The sequence below is a fragment of the Talpa occidentalis genome, unplaced genomic scaffold (genome assembly GCF_014898055.3).
Source record: "Talpa occidentalis isolate TD23 unplaced genomic scaffold, MPIMG_talOcc4v2.1, whole genome shotgun sequence".
Taxonomy (NCBI): domain Eukaryota; kingdom Metazoa; phylum Chordata; class Mammalia; order Eulipotyphla; family Talpidae; genus Talpa; species Talpa occidentalis.
The window spans coordinates 29,099,394-29,114,579 of record NW_026555331.1 but is presented as its reverse complement, the minus strand read 5'-3'; the positions used below and the strand labels follow the sequence as shown (position 1 = coordinate 29,114,579).

Below are 15,186 nucleotides of genomic sequence, written 5' to 3'. Positions count from 1 at the left end.
CTGTCTCTGCTTGCTCTGCTCTGTGAAGGGAGCACAATAGGGTCCAAAAACCCCGAATTTAAGTCTTAACTCTGTCACCTATCAGCCCAGTGACCTCAAAAAGTCATGACTCGCTCAATCTCGGAGGATCTAGTCCGCAAAACATTTTCACGAGGCACTGGCACATTCCAAGCTCTCGGATGCTGTTCACACGCAAGGAGCTCAAGCTATTTCCTTCCAGTTTCTTTTTGCTCACTGTTCCAGAGGCCGAGTCCCTGTGGGGTGAGGGTGTAGGAAATGAGGGGGCCGTGTTGGTCCCCAAGTGCGGCACAATGCATGAGATCCATTAAATGCCCAAAGCAAGAGCCTACACAGGCGGCTGTCTGGCTTATTCTAACAATCGCTTTGGAAGGGAATCCAAGGATTGGGCAGTTACCTCGGCTTTTTCTGGCAGCACTGAAATCAGGGTGTCTTGCAGATTTCAGAGAAAGGAAAGAAGGCCTTGGGGACGCTGACTGCTTTCATTTTGCACGCCCTACATCAGGCAGCTCCCGGGGGGATTCACTCTCGTTGTCAGATGATGCAGCGGACGCTCTGAGCTGCTCAGGGCCAGGTTCTCAGGCTGGGCTGTTATAGGAGCTGGGAAATAAGACTGGATAAGATTCCTGCCACCACGCTGTCACAGCAGAGTTGTTTTTTTTTTTTTTTTTCTTTTTTTTAAAGAACTCCCTGTGGCTCTGTGGGAGTTTTGCCTGCGTTTTCCGGGTAATTGCCTCGCCCCCGCCCTCTCTGAGCTGGGCTGTGGCATGTAGCAGGCGCTGCCGGCTGGGGGTGGTGGCGAATGTCTGCCTCCTTGCTTGCAGTCAGTCGGGGGCGGGAGAGGGGGAGTTGCCTGGGACACGGATGGGGGAGCCCCAACCTGAGTTGGCGTGGATGAGAATGAAGTAGGTCCCTGGGGAGGTGGGGGCCACAGGGAAACAAGCCATCCTGTAGGCACAGAGGAAAACCAAGAGCCACTGTCAGTGAAACGTCCATGGATCACACACAGGAGGCCAATCCAGCAGAGAGAGGGGCTGAGCCCCAGAGCCAGACTGGTGGGTCCACTTCCCAGTTATGCTGTGTGGTTGTGAGAATCTGAGCAGATCCTTAGGTCTCTCTGTCCTTCTGAGCAACTATCTGCCTCTCAGCTTATATAAAGATTAGTAAATTAATACAAGGGAGACATTTAAAATAGCTAAGAAAAAAACTAAGTTTCTTCTCCAGGCACAGAATATTTCTACTAGCAAATGCACAGGGATTTGCCAACCATCCAGACACCAGCTGGGCATCCTACCACTCTGCTCTGACACTAGCTGTCCAGACTCACTGCACACCCCACAGGTTGAGGGTTCAGCCCCACAGGACTGTTCCCCACGGCAGATCCAGTCTCCGGTCCCAGTCACAGGTTTGTCACTTGCACTTCTGACCAACTGCCTATAAAATGGGGGCTCCCACCACCACCTCCCCATATAATGTGCTATTGCTATAATGGAAATTCCAGGAAATACTTGCCAGTCTGTTACATAATAAGGGATTCCTTTCCTGGGGGAGGGGGGAATGCAGACAGATGACGAGCATAGGTACACTGGGTACGGGGAGGGAGGAGGCATGGAGCGTCCGTGTCCGCAGAGCATGCCACATTCCCGACACCTCCCTGTATTCACCAGCCCAGAAAGTCTCCAAACCCCACAGCTGAAGGATTTTTATGGTGGTTTCATCACGCAGGTCTGATCAATGATCTTAATCTCCAGCATCTTTCCCATCCCCAGAGGAGGGGCGGTGCGTCTGAAAGTTCCCAGGTTTTTTTTTTTTTTAAAGATTTATCTTTATTTATTTATACAAGCACTGGGTACAGTCAGAAGCACGGGAGGGTGAGAGAATTCACCAGAGCCAGAGCGGGGAGCAGAGCAGGCAGAAGGACCTAAGTACTCTGCTGAGGGGAGCAGCGGGCGGCAGGAGAGGTCTGCGCGCCATGCGGGACCCTCCTCTGGTGGCTGGGGAGCAGCCGGGGATCGAACCGGCGCTGCCCCAAACCGGCGCTGCCCTGAACCAGCGCTGCAGAGGCGTTGGGCAGCTTTGCAACCCAGGCTCAACCGCTGCGCCACCGGGGAGGCATGCTTGGTCTTTCTGGTGACCCACCAACAGCAGCATAAAAGACACTGTTGGTACACAGGAAATTCCACGGGATTCAGGAGATCCAAGCAAGACATTCCCATGGCCCTCACGGCTCAGGAGACTACAAGGGTTTTAGGAGTTCTACATTAAGAATCAGAATTAAAGACCAGATATTACAACAAAAGGTGCTCTCTGGACCCCCTCACTCAGGACATGACCATGATTTTAGAAACTGCACGAGGTACTGGGTACAAAGACCATACAGATTTCTTATTGCCCCATAGCAGCATGTCACTGGAGCTCAACAAATGGCAGCTCTTATTACTTGCTCAGAAGCACCCTTGCAGTCTCTAACAAAGCAACTGAAGCCAGGTCTGCAAAATCTGGGTGATACTTATGTTCCCGGTAGCCTCTTTGAAACATGGCGAACCTCCACTTGCCTGTAAAGACCAGGCACAAATGCCACTGCTTCTAGAAAGCCCCTTCTTTCATGCTTCTCATTATCACATTGGCATCTGTGATGAATCTGGCCCCAGGCAGGGGCAGACTCAGTACTGTGGGGCCTGACACTTAGATAATTGAGGAGTCCTTTTAAAAAAGAACATAAAACATTCTGATTTTATGTTTATGAAACAAAAACACCTGTGAGCACAGAATGAGGGTGTTAGAAGGCCCTACACAAGTTGGGGGAGGGAACTTGATGTTTGAGCTTCATGAATTTCATCATGGGAAAGCCCTCCCTGGTGTCTTGTCATCCCCACAGGAGCCCAAAGCAGTTGATAAGTATTGTCCCCCGTAAGTAATTCACATCTGGATGTGGAGAATGAGACTCCAAGACAAGAAGGCACTTCCCCAAGACTGTGCCCTCAACTTCTGCTGTACCTGATGGGTAGAGGCTGTCATCAGGTTCACCCCTCCATCTCAGGCCTCACCCCATGGGAGCACAGCATGGTACCCACTAACAACCCATCAATCCCTACTGAAGTTCAGCTTAGCTCAAGCTCAGGACAGAGCTCACTCATCTTTGCATGGCGAGGCCCCCTAGAAGGAACTCAGGACAGTCACATGCCTGTTAACAAGGGAATGTGTTCTGAGAAGAGCATCCGTAGATGATTATTTAATTGTGTGAACGTCACAGGATGTACTGCACAGACCTAGGTGGTAGAGCCTGCGACACACTTAGGCTTATGGTGGAGTTTATGGGATCTCGTCATCCGTGATGTCTGCCATTGATCAAAATGTTAGTGAGTGACACATGACTACAAATGTATGTTGAATAAATGTATGTGAATAACACACTCCACCTTCTCTCTTTTGTGCCCTTGGTCTCTACAGCTGATCTGTTTCGTGTTCCTGCTCATGGGTTCCCAGCCCTAGCCTACTGTTGGGGGGAAAGTTTTTAGGGAGCAGAAGGAGGGAAAGAAAGAAGAAACCTTCCTATAGGATCTAAATAGGGCTGCAGAGGAGGATAGTCAATTCACACATTCGGCAACTGTTTGTTGGATTCTGTTCTTAGCACTAAGAACCAGAAGTGAACAAAACACAAATATCCCTGCTCCCAAGGAGCCTGCATACTACTGAGGGGAAATAGACCATAACAAAGCAAATGATAATATCAAAGCCTGACAGATGGGGGTAAGTGCTATGGAGAGAAACTCAGCAGGAAAGGAAGACTGAGTTTCTGAGTGTGTGGGAGAACCTGAGGTGGGTACTGAGAAGCCCTAAAGAAAGTGAGAGAGATCCATGTGGCCAACTACAGTAGAACCTTTATGCAGAAGGGGCCACAAAGGCCCCGAGGCAGACATGTGCCTGATGAGTGGGAAGAATAGCAGGAAGGCCTGTTGTGAGTAAGGAGAGGGGATCCCCAAAGTGATGGGGGCCAGATGAAATGGGCTCTGTGGGTCATTGTGGAGGATTTTGACATTTCTCAGAGAGAGAGAGAGAGAGATTAGAGTCAACCATTGGAGGGCAGTGAGTTGAGGACCTGATAGGACTTTCATGTGAAAAGGATCCCTCCATCTGCCCAGTTGAGAATAAACAGTAACAGACACGACCAGAATCAGGGACACTGTGAGAAACTATTTCAAGAATCCAGGTGGGAGATGGTTGCATCATGGACCAGTTGGTGACTGCGGAGGGGTGACAAGTGGCCCATTTCCAGGTGATTTTGAAGACAAAAACAACGCGAAGTAGGACAAGAGAGAATGGAATATGGATAACTGCAAAGTTTCTGGTCTAAATAACTGGAAAGATGGAATTTCCTAGGGGAGGAAAGCTTTTGGGCTAAGTTCAGGACTTGGGATTTGGACATGTTAAGCTTGAGCTGTTACTTGAAGTCAAATAGGCAACTGAACACAGGAGACTGGAGTCAGGCTGGAGACATAAAGTTGGGAGTCACCCACATTTGCTTGGTCTCAAGGCCACAAGAATGAGTGAGATCACACGGGGCTGTGGACAGAGATGGACATCAAGTCAAGGATGTCAAGTCCTTGCCAGCGTCAGGGAGATGAGACCGAGAAGGAACCAGCAGCACGGTCAAAGGGAAACAGGGATGCGTGGTGTCCCGGAAGCCAAGGAAAGGTGGTGGTCCTGGGAGATGGGAGTGTTCATGCTGGTGAGCCCAGTGGGTGAGCGCAATGACCTCTGGATTAACAACTGGGAGACCTCTAGTGACCTTGACAGTAGACATGTCCACGGAGTTGTGGGGATGCAGAGCTGAGTGGAGTGGGTGTAAGAGAGAAGCTGAGTACAGACTGCACGTCTAGGCCACTGAGGCATCTTGCTGTGACGGAAGCAAAACAGGAAACAAGAGCTGGTGATGGCACTGGGATCATGAGAAGTTTCTGGTGATGGGGAAAGAGCAACAGCTTACATCTTGATGGTAGTGATTCAGCAGTGAGGGGGACTGCAAGGCAGGAAAGGAACAAGAGACTCGCAAGAGTAATTGGCTGGAGCTGGCAGGGGGGGTTAAGGCCCAGGGAACAGAGGGTGCATTAGCCTGGCAATTACTCACCCGCAGTGGCTGAGTTTCAACCAATGGAGGGCAGAGCTTCCTGGCATTTGCGTGCCTGAGACCCTTTGACTGTCTGGGGAAGTCACTGAGCCCTTCTCAGATTCATGTTCTTAAATTTATGGAATAAAGTCATAAGATTACAAAGCAAGACAACAAAGCAAGACAACAAAGCAAGACAAATGTAAAAATATCAAAGAATTATGATCTAATAGTATGTGTGTATTTCTTCTTAATGCATTAAAATAACCTAGCCAGGGATCTAGTAACTACTTCACTTTCAAAGTAACAGTAACGAGGATCAACTGTACTTCACAATATCTGCAACCACTAAATGTGATGTGAAACTCTCTGTGATTTCTGTTGGTGATGAGGTCACAGGCACTGCCAGTGCTCCTGAGTTTGCGGCCTATCATCGTAGTGGAAGGAAATGCCAACTTTCAGGTAGACCTTGGTGGAAATCAAAAATAGAATTTTTTCCCATGCAGGTTCAGGGAGCCCCAGAATTCCAGCCAGCCCAGTTTAGAGCATCTGTCCTTGGGGGTCATAGAACCACAGGACACGGCTGCCTCCCCAAATACCCAGGCGAGGCAGAGACACCCTGTGGGCACAGCATAGTCAGACTCTTATGTGAAGAGAATTAAACTCCTGCTTTATTTACACTATCGTTTTTGGGATCTTTTTGTTATGGCAACTTATCCTTAATACAGAGGTGGATGGTGACTAAACAATTTTTAATATGCAATTGCCATGAGTCAGTTGACTCCTGGTCCAATAGCAACCTGACACCCCGCTGAGGCCTCCAAACTCCTCAGTCTGGGAACTCAGAAGAGAGCCCTTTCATTCCAGCACGCACCAAATAGCCCCAGACGTGGGCCTCCTCACCTCCCACCCCCGTCTGCGCCTCAGCAAAGTCCACCTGTTTCCTGGGCTTGGCCTGGACAGGCTGTGCCCTGGCCTCACCCTCACCAGGACTGGCTGACAAAAGAGCGGCTGCTGCCCCTCCCTGCACTCCCTCCCTCACAGGCCAGACACACCCAGACAGACCTGGGGCAGATCCCTGACTACAGTTAACAGGAATGTTCGAGAAGGGCCACGATTGCTGGCAGATGTTCAGAACTCCAAGAAGGTCTGAACTGGATTGACCCAGAGGCGGGGAGCTGCAGAAATGCCCTTAAAAAGGGAAAGGCGAGAGAGGCCACAGAGGGAGTCGACGTTTGTGCCAGGAGCTTGGAAAGCTCAAGAGGTAGGCAGCGGGAGTGACGTCAGCAATCCAGATGACAAGCGCGACTTTGATTGAGCACCTACTAACCGCTAGCGCTGGGCTGGTGCTTCCACACACAACTGCTTCAGCCGACAGCCCCCCGAGTTATATTTTTGCCATCTTGACTCTACCACACTTCAGACTGAGGCACAGGGAGTTTGTGTCACCTGCGCAAGGTCACACAGTCAGTGACCTGATATAGATCCATACCTCCCTGAATAACAAGGGCTGGAGCTAGGCCCGAAATACCTCCTTTGCTGGAAAAAAGCACTTTCAGCCCTCACTTTAGAAATGCCCGCCGCTCTGGGTGTTTGTGTGGCTTTCACAGAAAAAGGCAAGGCTGGACTCTCAGGGGAAAAGAGTCTGTGTTCCAGAACAGGGGGCGCCACGTGGCAGCCACACTGAGCTGTAGGATGGTGATGGAGCCGGAGCTGATAACTCCGCCAGGCTTCCAGCAGGGCGGGCCGTCTGTCTGTCCTTGCCCTTCACTCAGGGGCCACATGAAGAGGCAGCTGATCAGGGTTTTTTGTTTTTTGTGTAGCTTCCCATGGTCAGTACAGATGGATACAGGACAGGCTGGACAGGACTCTGCCCTAGCAGCAACCACAGAGAGTGGGCTGTGGAGTTCCTAGAGCCTGCGGAAGGGGTTGGGGTGGCCCCATATTTTGTGAGAGGCCCTGATTTCTGGGGAAGCGTGAAGTCAGAGAAGGCAGCATTGCGCTGTGGAGGAAGCCCGCACCATGTGGTCAGACAGAACCAGCATGGCCCTCCAGGGCAGGGTCTGCTCCAGTCAGACAGGTCACCCAGGTTCTAGGACACAACACACAGAGGGGCCGGCTCTGGCTTTGTGCCCACTCCCCAAGACTTTTGCCTGTGACCAAGGAGGTTCTGCTTTGCTCTGCAATCAAGGAGTGAAGCCCCTGCTTTGTGAGCCCCCAGGAGAGTTTGAGCTGGACTTTCCCCCTTACCTTGTTCTCCCTCTACCCCAACCCCACCAAGGCTGCTCCATACCTGCTGACCCCTCCATGAGCCACAGCTCTCCGCTGTCCCTGGCTCCCCTTCACCTCTCCCTGGGTCTGCCCCCAGCCTTCCCTGCCCAAGGACTCTCCCTAAGCCACAGTCCTAAGCTGGGGAACCCAAATTGCAAAGAAGAGAAGCAAAGAGATTAGGGCAGAGGCCCAAACTTTCTTGGTTGATAGCCTTCTCAGATGACTGCATAGTTTGGGAACCCCAGAATCAAGGTCATTCAGATGTTCATTCAACAAAGCATTGTGGAACACAGCTACAGAGCAGACCTGGAGCTGGAAACACCAGTGACTAGCCCATCCCCAGAGGTTAAGAAGCTCCCTGATTAAACACAGAGGCAGACAAGGAAACATACAACTCATCTGCTCTTCAATCACAGGGAGAAGAGTGAAAAGGGGAATGCATGGCAGTCCCTGGGCAATCAGGGGAGGCTTCCTGAAGGAGGAGGCATCCAAGCCAAGTCCTAGAACTCAACCTGGCAAACATGGGAAGTACCTTGGGGTGAAGCACACAACAATACGAGAAGGTTGTTTTGAGGGAGCTTGGCATGGCTTTTAAGACCTGCAAGGAATTCCATAAGTAGGGCAGTAAGTGATAAAGGTGAAGAGACCATCTGGAGCCTATGCCCAAAGGGTTTTACAAAGGAAGAAACATGATTGAAGCAAAATTTGAGAACTGACATTTGGCTGCAGTGTGAAGAATGGATGGGCGGGCAATACCGGACCCCCAAAAGAGGCTCTTATCTGCCTTCCTTCTATTCCCAAACAGCAGCCCCCCTCCCCGGGATGGTAAGCAGGCCATGCCAGCTTTGGCCTCGCCCTTCCAGGTTGAAACCCAGGAGGAAAGCCTCAGTGCCATCCCCATTGTGTCTTTTTGCCAAGGACTGGGTCCTTTCTCCTCCCTGAACAAACCACACAGTCAGGAAATAAAACACAGGGAGGGGAAAGGTGGGGTGAGATCCCCCAAAGCAAAATGATCATGAGGCTGCCAGGAAAAGGGCAACAGCCTCCCAGAAGCAAAGCAGCAGGGTGGCGCTGCTCCTGCTTCTCATTAATCCTCTTGGTAGTGTTTTCAAGGCCAGAGGCAAAGTGGGGGCTGTGGCTCCAGTGGCTGTGTCCCCTCCCCTGACCCACATGCAGGCTCCCTGCTGCAGGCCTGTCCTGCTTCTGACTGGAAGCCTGTTCTCTAAGGGGCTGTGTGCGGGCACGGTGGGCAGCCCTTTTTTTTTAAAAAAAAAAAAGATTTATTTATTTATCCATACAAGAATCAGGGCACAGGCCAGAGAGGGTGAGAGGATTCACCAGAGACAGCAGGAAACAGAACAGGCAGACTAACCGAAATACACTGCTGAGGGGAGCAGCGGGCGAGACAGGAAAGGTCTGCCGCTCCTGGGCAGCCCTTTATGAAAGCCACCACACAGGAATCACGTGGTGCCCAGCACAGCCTCTGTGTTCCAGGGTGTGCTCCAGAGATGCTGGGTCTTGTGCAACTGCAAGGGCAGCTGGGTTCCAGGGAGCCTGAAAGCCAGCCCCTCGGTCATCAGGAATTCTGGGAGTGCTCTAGGCTGTAGCCTGTGTCACTGAGCTCTGAGCCTCCATTTTCTCATCTATAAAATGGGGTGAGCAGTACCTCCCAAAGTTTTCTGTTAATTACTCTGGGATGGGCCCCGCTAGCATAATGGATTAAAAGTCCCCTGGGTGGCTCTAATGTGCAGCACAAACTGAGAACCACTGCAGACCTGGCGACCATTTAAAGGAGAAGCAGGAGAAAGGCAGCATCCACTGCCCCACAACAGGTGCCCACACTACAGGTGACAATTAATTACTTTCTGCAGGATTGAGGGACTTGTTCAAGGTGTCAATACTAAGGAGCAGGGCTACGAGGGGAGTACAGATCTGATGTCAAGACTCAGTTTTCCCACGCAAAACACAAAGCCCACCCACTAGGGACAGACCCTGGCTGGGAGTGCCTGGGTCCTGTTTTAGAAGGCTGTGTCCCCCCTCCTGCCTTTCCCCACCTCCTCTGGCCTCCCAGGTACTCTCATGTGAAAGGCACATGAGCCTCCTTAGCCAGGGAGACCAGTGAGAATCCATGGTGTTCTGGACAAAGCCACCATCTGCACAGTCTGAGCGTCTACAGAACCTTCCACACCTTATCCCATTTGGGCCTCACACCAACGCAGGAGGTGGGCTCAGCAGGAATGATTAGTCAACTTGACAGTAACTCTGAGAACCTAAGTGATTTTGCCCAAGGCCACAGAGTTAATTAACTGGCCCAGGGGAGACTAGATTCCGGCTCTTCTAAGACCAGGTTTCTCTGCTACCTTATTCTAGAATCGAGGTTTGGACCATCTGGGATTGCTAAAGGAAACCACAGCTGTGACAGACCAGGCCACCCAGCTTAGCACGGCCAGGGGCAGAGCTGCCCCTTGATGGCGTAGAGCACTTAGGAAATTGCTAGGCTGGAAGTGCTTTCAGATTATTATGTTGCACAAAAAGGTGTGTGCACAAAAGCAGTATGTCCTGCTGAATCAAAAATCAGCAGGCAAGGTAGTATGGGGGAAAGTTTTTTTTTAAATCAAGATTGAATTGATTCAGAGACCTGACTGTATAAATCTTAGTTGTGAAACAACCCTCTCAAGTTATTGTCACCAGGCCACCCAGGGCAGGGCAGGAGCGCATGAGCTCAGGGCCTTCCTGCCTGGCAGAACATGTGCCCTCTGACCTCTGGCATGGCCTGTGACCTCAGCCAGGTGAGTCTGTCCTGCTGGAAGGGTGTGGCTGGAAACCAGCTGGGGCTCTGCAGGGTAAGAATCTGGGTGGGTTAGGTGTTAGGCAACACATGACTCGAGGATAATTGCTGCCTGCCACAGGTCCTGGGGGATTTTGACTCACCTGTCTTGGCCAAATGGGATTGTTAAGAGGCCTGAGAAAGAGGAAGAGTAAAGAGAGTAGAATTGGAAAAGCAAGAGACAGATTCCCAGGATATCAGAGTAGCTCCCAAGGCCTCTCTTCCCCCAGGTGGTGCAGGGAGATGCTACAGGCCCCCGCCTGTCCTCACCTGACCCAGCCAGAGCTGAAGGAGGAACTCCAAAGGCACCTGGGCCCTAATGCTGCTCCCCAATCCTAGCCATAGCTGTTTGGATGCCTTGTGAGGGCATGAGAGAATGGTCTAGGTAATCCAGGGCCTCAGTCACCTAGCTGAAGCCTTGCCTCCTCCTGGAGGGCCCCAGGAACTCATACAGCCTTGGGGTGCTGCCTGGGCACTGCTTCTCTCTGGCCTAGGCTTACTGAGGATATTTTTTCTGGCTCACATTTTCCCAGTTTAAGAGAATGACCCTGGAAGGAGTTGGATCCAACCACTGAGCCATTTTAATAAACACTGATTGTGGGATTTGAGCTTGGCCAGGGTGGAGGGTATAGAGGTGAGAAAGACTTCACCTCCACACCAAGGGAGACCAGGATTTCAACCTTTCCCTGCCCTCCTTCTATCTTCCTCTCCTTGTGGACACCCCTATTCTCACCATGGAGGATGCTGTGCTAGTGCCCATCCTGATATACCCACACATGCTGTTCCAGCAGCTCAGATGTTCTTCCTCACTCCAACCCATCTCCAAAGTCACACAACCTTCAAGATTGAGCATCAAGGAGCAACATAACTAATTCATGCTTATTGGGGACCTACTAAGTAGCAGGCACCATGCCAACCATTTCTACCATGACTTTCTGAATGTTCACAGCAGCCCTATTAGCACCCCAATTAAAGACCAGGTAATTGGAGTTGGCACAGCTAGTCACAGGTAACTGTAAGTGGCAGGGCTGGGTTCAAAACCAGAGCTGCTTAACTCCATGCCTATGTCATTACCAAGCAGCCTCTAAGGTCATCCAGGAAGTAAAAGACGTACTGCACCCCAAGACGCAGCTAACCCCGTGGACTCAAGTTCATCGTCTCCTCTGCCCTTTGCGCATGTGGCAGGCTGAGTCCAGGGTGACTGCTATCCACGGCCGCTGTACCATAGGAACTTCTGCAGGGTCTGTGCTCTGTTTGATCTTGGATTTCCCAGATGTAGCAGAATGCCCAGTATACAGAGCAGAGATTCACTAAGATTGAACAATTGTGGAATGAAGAGAAATAAATAATAATACATAGGATAGTGACAAATACTAAAAGAAGGATCTGAACAACAACAACAATAACACAAACAAATGAGGAGTCTGGAGCAGGAAGTAGTCACATCTGGGTGCAGAATCAGGAAAACTTTTCTGAGTTAAGAGGAGGTGGTGTTTGCTCTGCCCCTGGGGTCTGTTGGGTTTCAGTCCTCAGCGTGGGGGCACGGGGGAGGCCAAGTACTCGGTGTGCCTACAGCTGTAGATTGGGGGGCCACTACAGCATGCTGGGGGCAGTAGAGAGGAGAGTAAGTGGAATACATGGGTGTTATGGGTTCAATGGTGTACCCTCAAAGGATGTTGAAGTCTGAACCCCCAGAACCCAAGAATGTGGCCCTGTTTGGAAATAAGGTCTGTGAGGATAGGCAGTCATTAACATGAGGTCATGAGGGCGGGGTCTAACCCAACATGCTTGTTGTCCTTATAAAAAGTGACATCTTGTCCTCGTGGATCAAGCCAAGGGCAGCATTCAGCACCCCTGGGCCAACCAGGGTACTCAGTCTGTTTCCAAAGCCTTCTCTAGGAGGTCCCGAAGCAAGTTTAAATTGCATTTCTCTCCTTTGTGGTTGTCTAAATTTAGGGTCCTAGCTAATGCACAGTTCCTGGACTCATGGAGCTCAAAATAAAGCAAGGGGACAACAATTTCAAACATGGCCAGAATACAGAGTGATTATACCTGTTCCATGTTTATTTGCTCCATAAGGGGACACACGAATACACAAGAAATCACTTACATACTGTACACATGCATTTCTATACAAAGTTTACTAAAAAGAGAGGAAACACCACACGGGAAGATTTCAGGAGACAACATCTTGAGCAAAGAATGGAGATCAGAAAACATTGACAATGGATTGAGAATTTAGTCCATGTGACTGGAGTGTAGCACACTTGACAGGGAGTGGCCGGAAGAGGAGGTGAGGACTTATTCAGTTGAACCAAATATGTGTCGTTCAACAGTTTGGACTTCCTTCTGAGACATGGGGAGAAATGGAGAGTCAGCTCGGGAGCACATGGTGATGTGGAGCTGTGAATGGTGTTTGGGGAGACTCCTGTTCAGTGACGAGGTCCCCTCCCCTGCGAGGTAGGCAGAGTGAGAACACCAGAGCTAATGCAAGCAAAGGGACAAACATTTCACAAATCACAGGTGGCATCTGGAGCTGTACAGAGAGGGTCATCATTCCAAGGGGCTGATGGAAGGAGGTTTCAGGAGTGGATGCTGAAAGGGGAGGCTGGCAGGGACGTAGAGATGGAAGAAAGCAAAAGCCAAAGGTAAAGAGTATCATGGAGATGGCAAATAAGAAGTGAACAGAGGGGCCTCCCTGGTGGTGCAAGGGTTAAGACGCAATCTATAAAGCAATCCACAGCCACTGCAGTACGAGTTCAATCCCCAGCCAGCCAGGGAGCCACCCACATGGTGCAGCAGACCTCTCCTGACTCGCCTGCTGCTCCCCTCAGCAGTGTGCTTCAGTCAATCTGCCTGTTCTGTTCCTCACTCTGTCTCTGGTGAATCCTTCACACACACACACACACACACACACACACACACACACACACACGCCTCTGGCCTGTACCCCAGCTCTTGTATGCATAAATAAATAAATCTTAAGAAAAAAAAAAAAGAAGTGAACAGAAACAATTCTGGAGCTGGAGCTGGGAGGGACTCCCCCAGTTCTCATGCCATTCAGAGGGCACTCACAGGAGCCTCCAGGTCCAACTGAGCTGGACAGGAACCCAGAGGACAGACAGGAGCTAGCTCTTTTCATAGTTAAAACAAAAGTTGACAAGGATAGAGCATAGTGGGGTGGAGAGTACATTACAAGGAAGATAGCCCAGAAACAGTTTTTAAATTTTAATTTTAATAGAAAATGCAAAAATGTATTTCCTGTTAATACCATTTTAATGGTCCAACCACTATGGAAAGCTGTGTGGAGGACCCTCAAACTACTAAAAATGGAGTTACCATATGATACAGCAATTCCACTCTTAGGAATCTATCCAAAAGAACACAAAAACATTAATTCCAAAGGAGACCTGCACCCCTATGCTTATTGCAGCACTATTTACAATAGGCAAGATATGGACACAACCCAAATGCCCCCAAATAGATGACCAGGTCAAGAAGATTTGATATATACACAATGGAATCAAAAAAGATAAACTCATGCCATTTGCAGCACCATGAATGGAGCTAGAAGGACTTATGCTCAGTGAAATAAGCCAGAAGGAAAAAGAAAAATATTGGATGGTTTCACATATAGGAGGAACATAGGGAAATAATACAAGGGATCAGGAAAAAATAAGAAAACTAGCAGGCAAACTATAAATTGGAGATATTCAGCAGGAGAGGGGGAGGAAGAGGGAGCAAAACAGGGGAAGGAAGAGCACAAGAGTCTATGGTGATGTTCGCAGGTGTTTTGGTGGTGGGAATTTTATGGGGATTACACTTGAGAGGAGAAATCAAATGATGTACAAAAATGAACAACAATGTAAAAAATATAAGTAAAATTTTTAAAATAAAATAAAGTAAAAAACATTTTAATACACAGTTAAAATAATAATAATAATTTTAAAAAGTATTCAGTGGACAGCTTTGTTCCTACCCCTGTCCCTCAATCCCTGATAATTAACCTTTATTCTTGGTTTTTGGTGTGTTTTCCCAGTTTCCTTAAATAAAAAAATAAATAAACAAATGAGCAAAATGAATACTATTACTTCTCCCAATTTTTTCTCAATTCTATAGACACTCTTTTACACTTTGTTTTCCCCCCTACTTAATATCACATCTTGGTGATCTTTACAGTCCCTAGAAAACAAGATTGTTTCTTGTGACACTCCTATATATCAAAATTCATTTAACCAATCCTCTATCAATGGACACGAGATTTTCCCAATGCGTTTCTAACAGAGGCACCACCTCAAAATAACTTTACCATTTTCCACGTGTGCAGATGTTTTTGTAGGATACATTCTGAGAGGTGGGCTGCTGGGTCAGAGGACACATGCTTTAAAAACTGATAAACTTGCCAATTGCCCTCCACAGGGGTTATACACCCACCAGCAGTAAGGAGAGTACCTGTGTCCCAGACTCACCAATAGAGTATGATATCAAACTTTTGGAGTTTTGTAAGTCTAATGGGTAAAAATGGGTATTTCATGGTTTTCAAAGGCATTTCTCTTGCTAAGAATGTGGTCAAGAATTTTTTTCTTATATTGATGAGCCATTTTTATTTCATTTCTGTGAACTTTGTTCATCTTCTACAGTTTACATTTGGATGTTGGTCTTTTCCTTTTGATGACAACTTCTGGCAGTTTTTGATACAGAAACAGAAGTGAATATACATAATAACTGGTTTACTACTACTATATTCCAATACATATTGAAATCAATGGCAGTACATGATGTGTTCCACTCCTTATCCCTCATTAGCAATTGCTGTCTGAAATGGCAATGAATGTGACCTGTAAATATAGCATCGGTTATAACTGATGTTATAAAACATCAATTCCACATTGGTACATGTCTCTGTGATTTTCTGCCATGCAAATTATTTCCATCTCTGATTTTCACAGAAAAAAAAAACCAT

General features: G+C 48.8%; 1 long non-coding RNA gene across 1 annotated transcript in view; it reads right to left on the bottom strand.

Moving 5' to 3' along the window:
• Positions 1 to 581: 581 nt before the first annotated feature.
• The window catches only part of LOC129145280 (uncharacterized), a 48,712-nt gene continuing 34,107 nt past the window's right edge, over positions 582 to 15,186 (bottom strand). The window contains exon 4 of the long non-coding RNA XR_008550587.1: positions 582 to 618. This is a non-coding gene — a long non-coding RNA (uncharacterized LOC129145280). The remainder of the gene's footprint in view (positions 619 to 15,186) is intronic.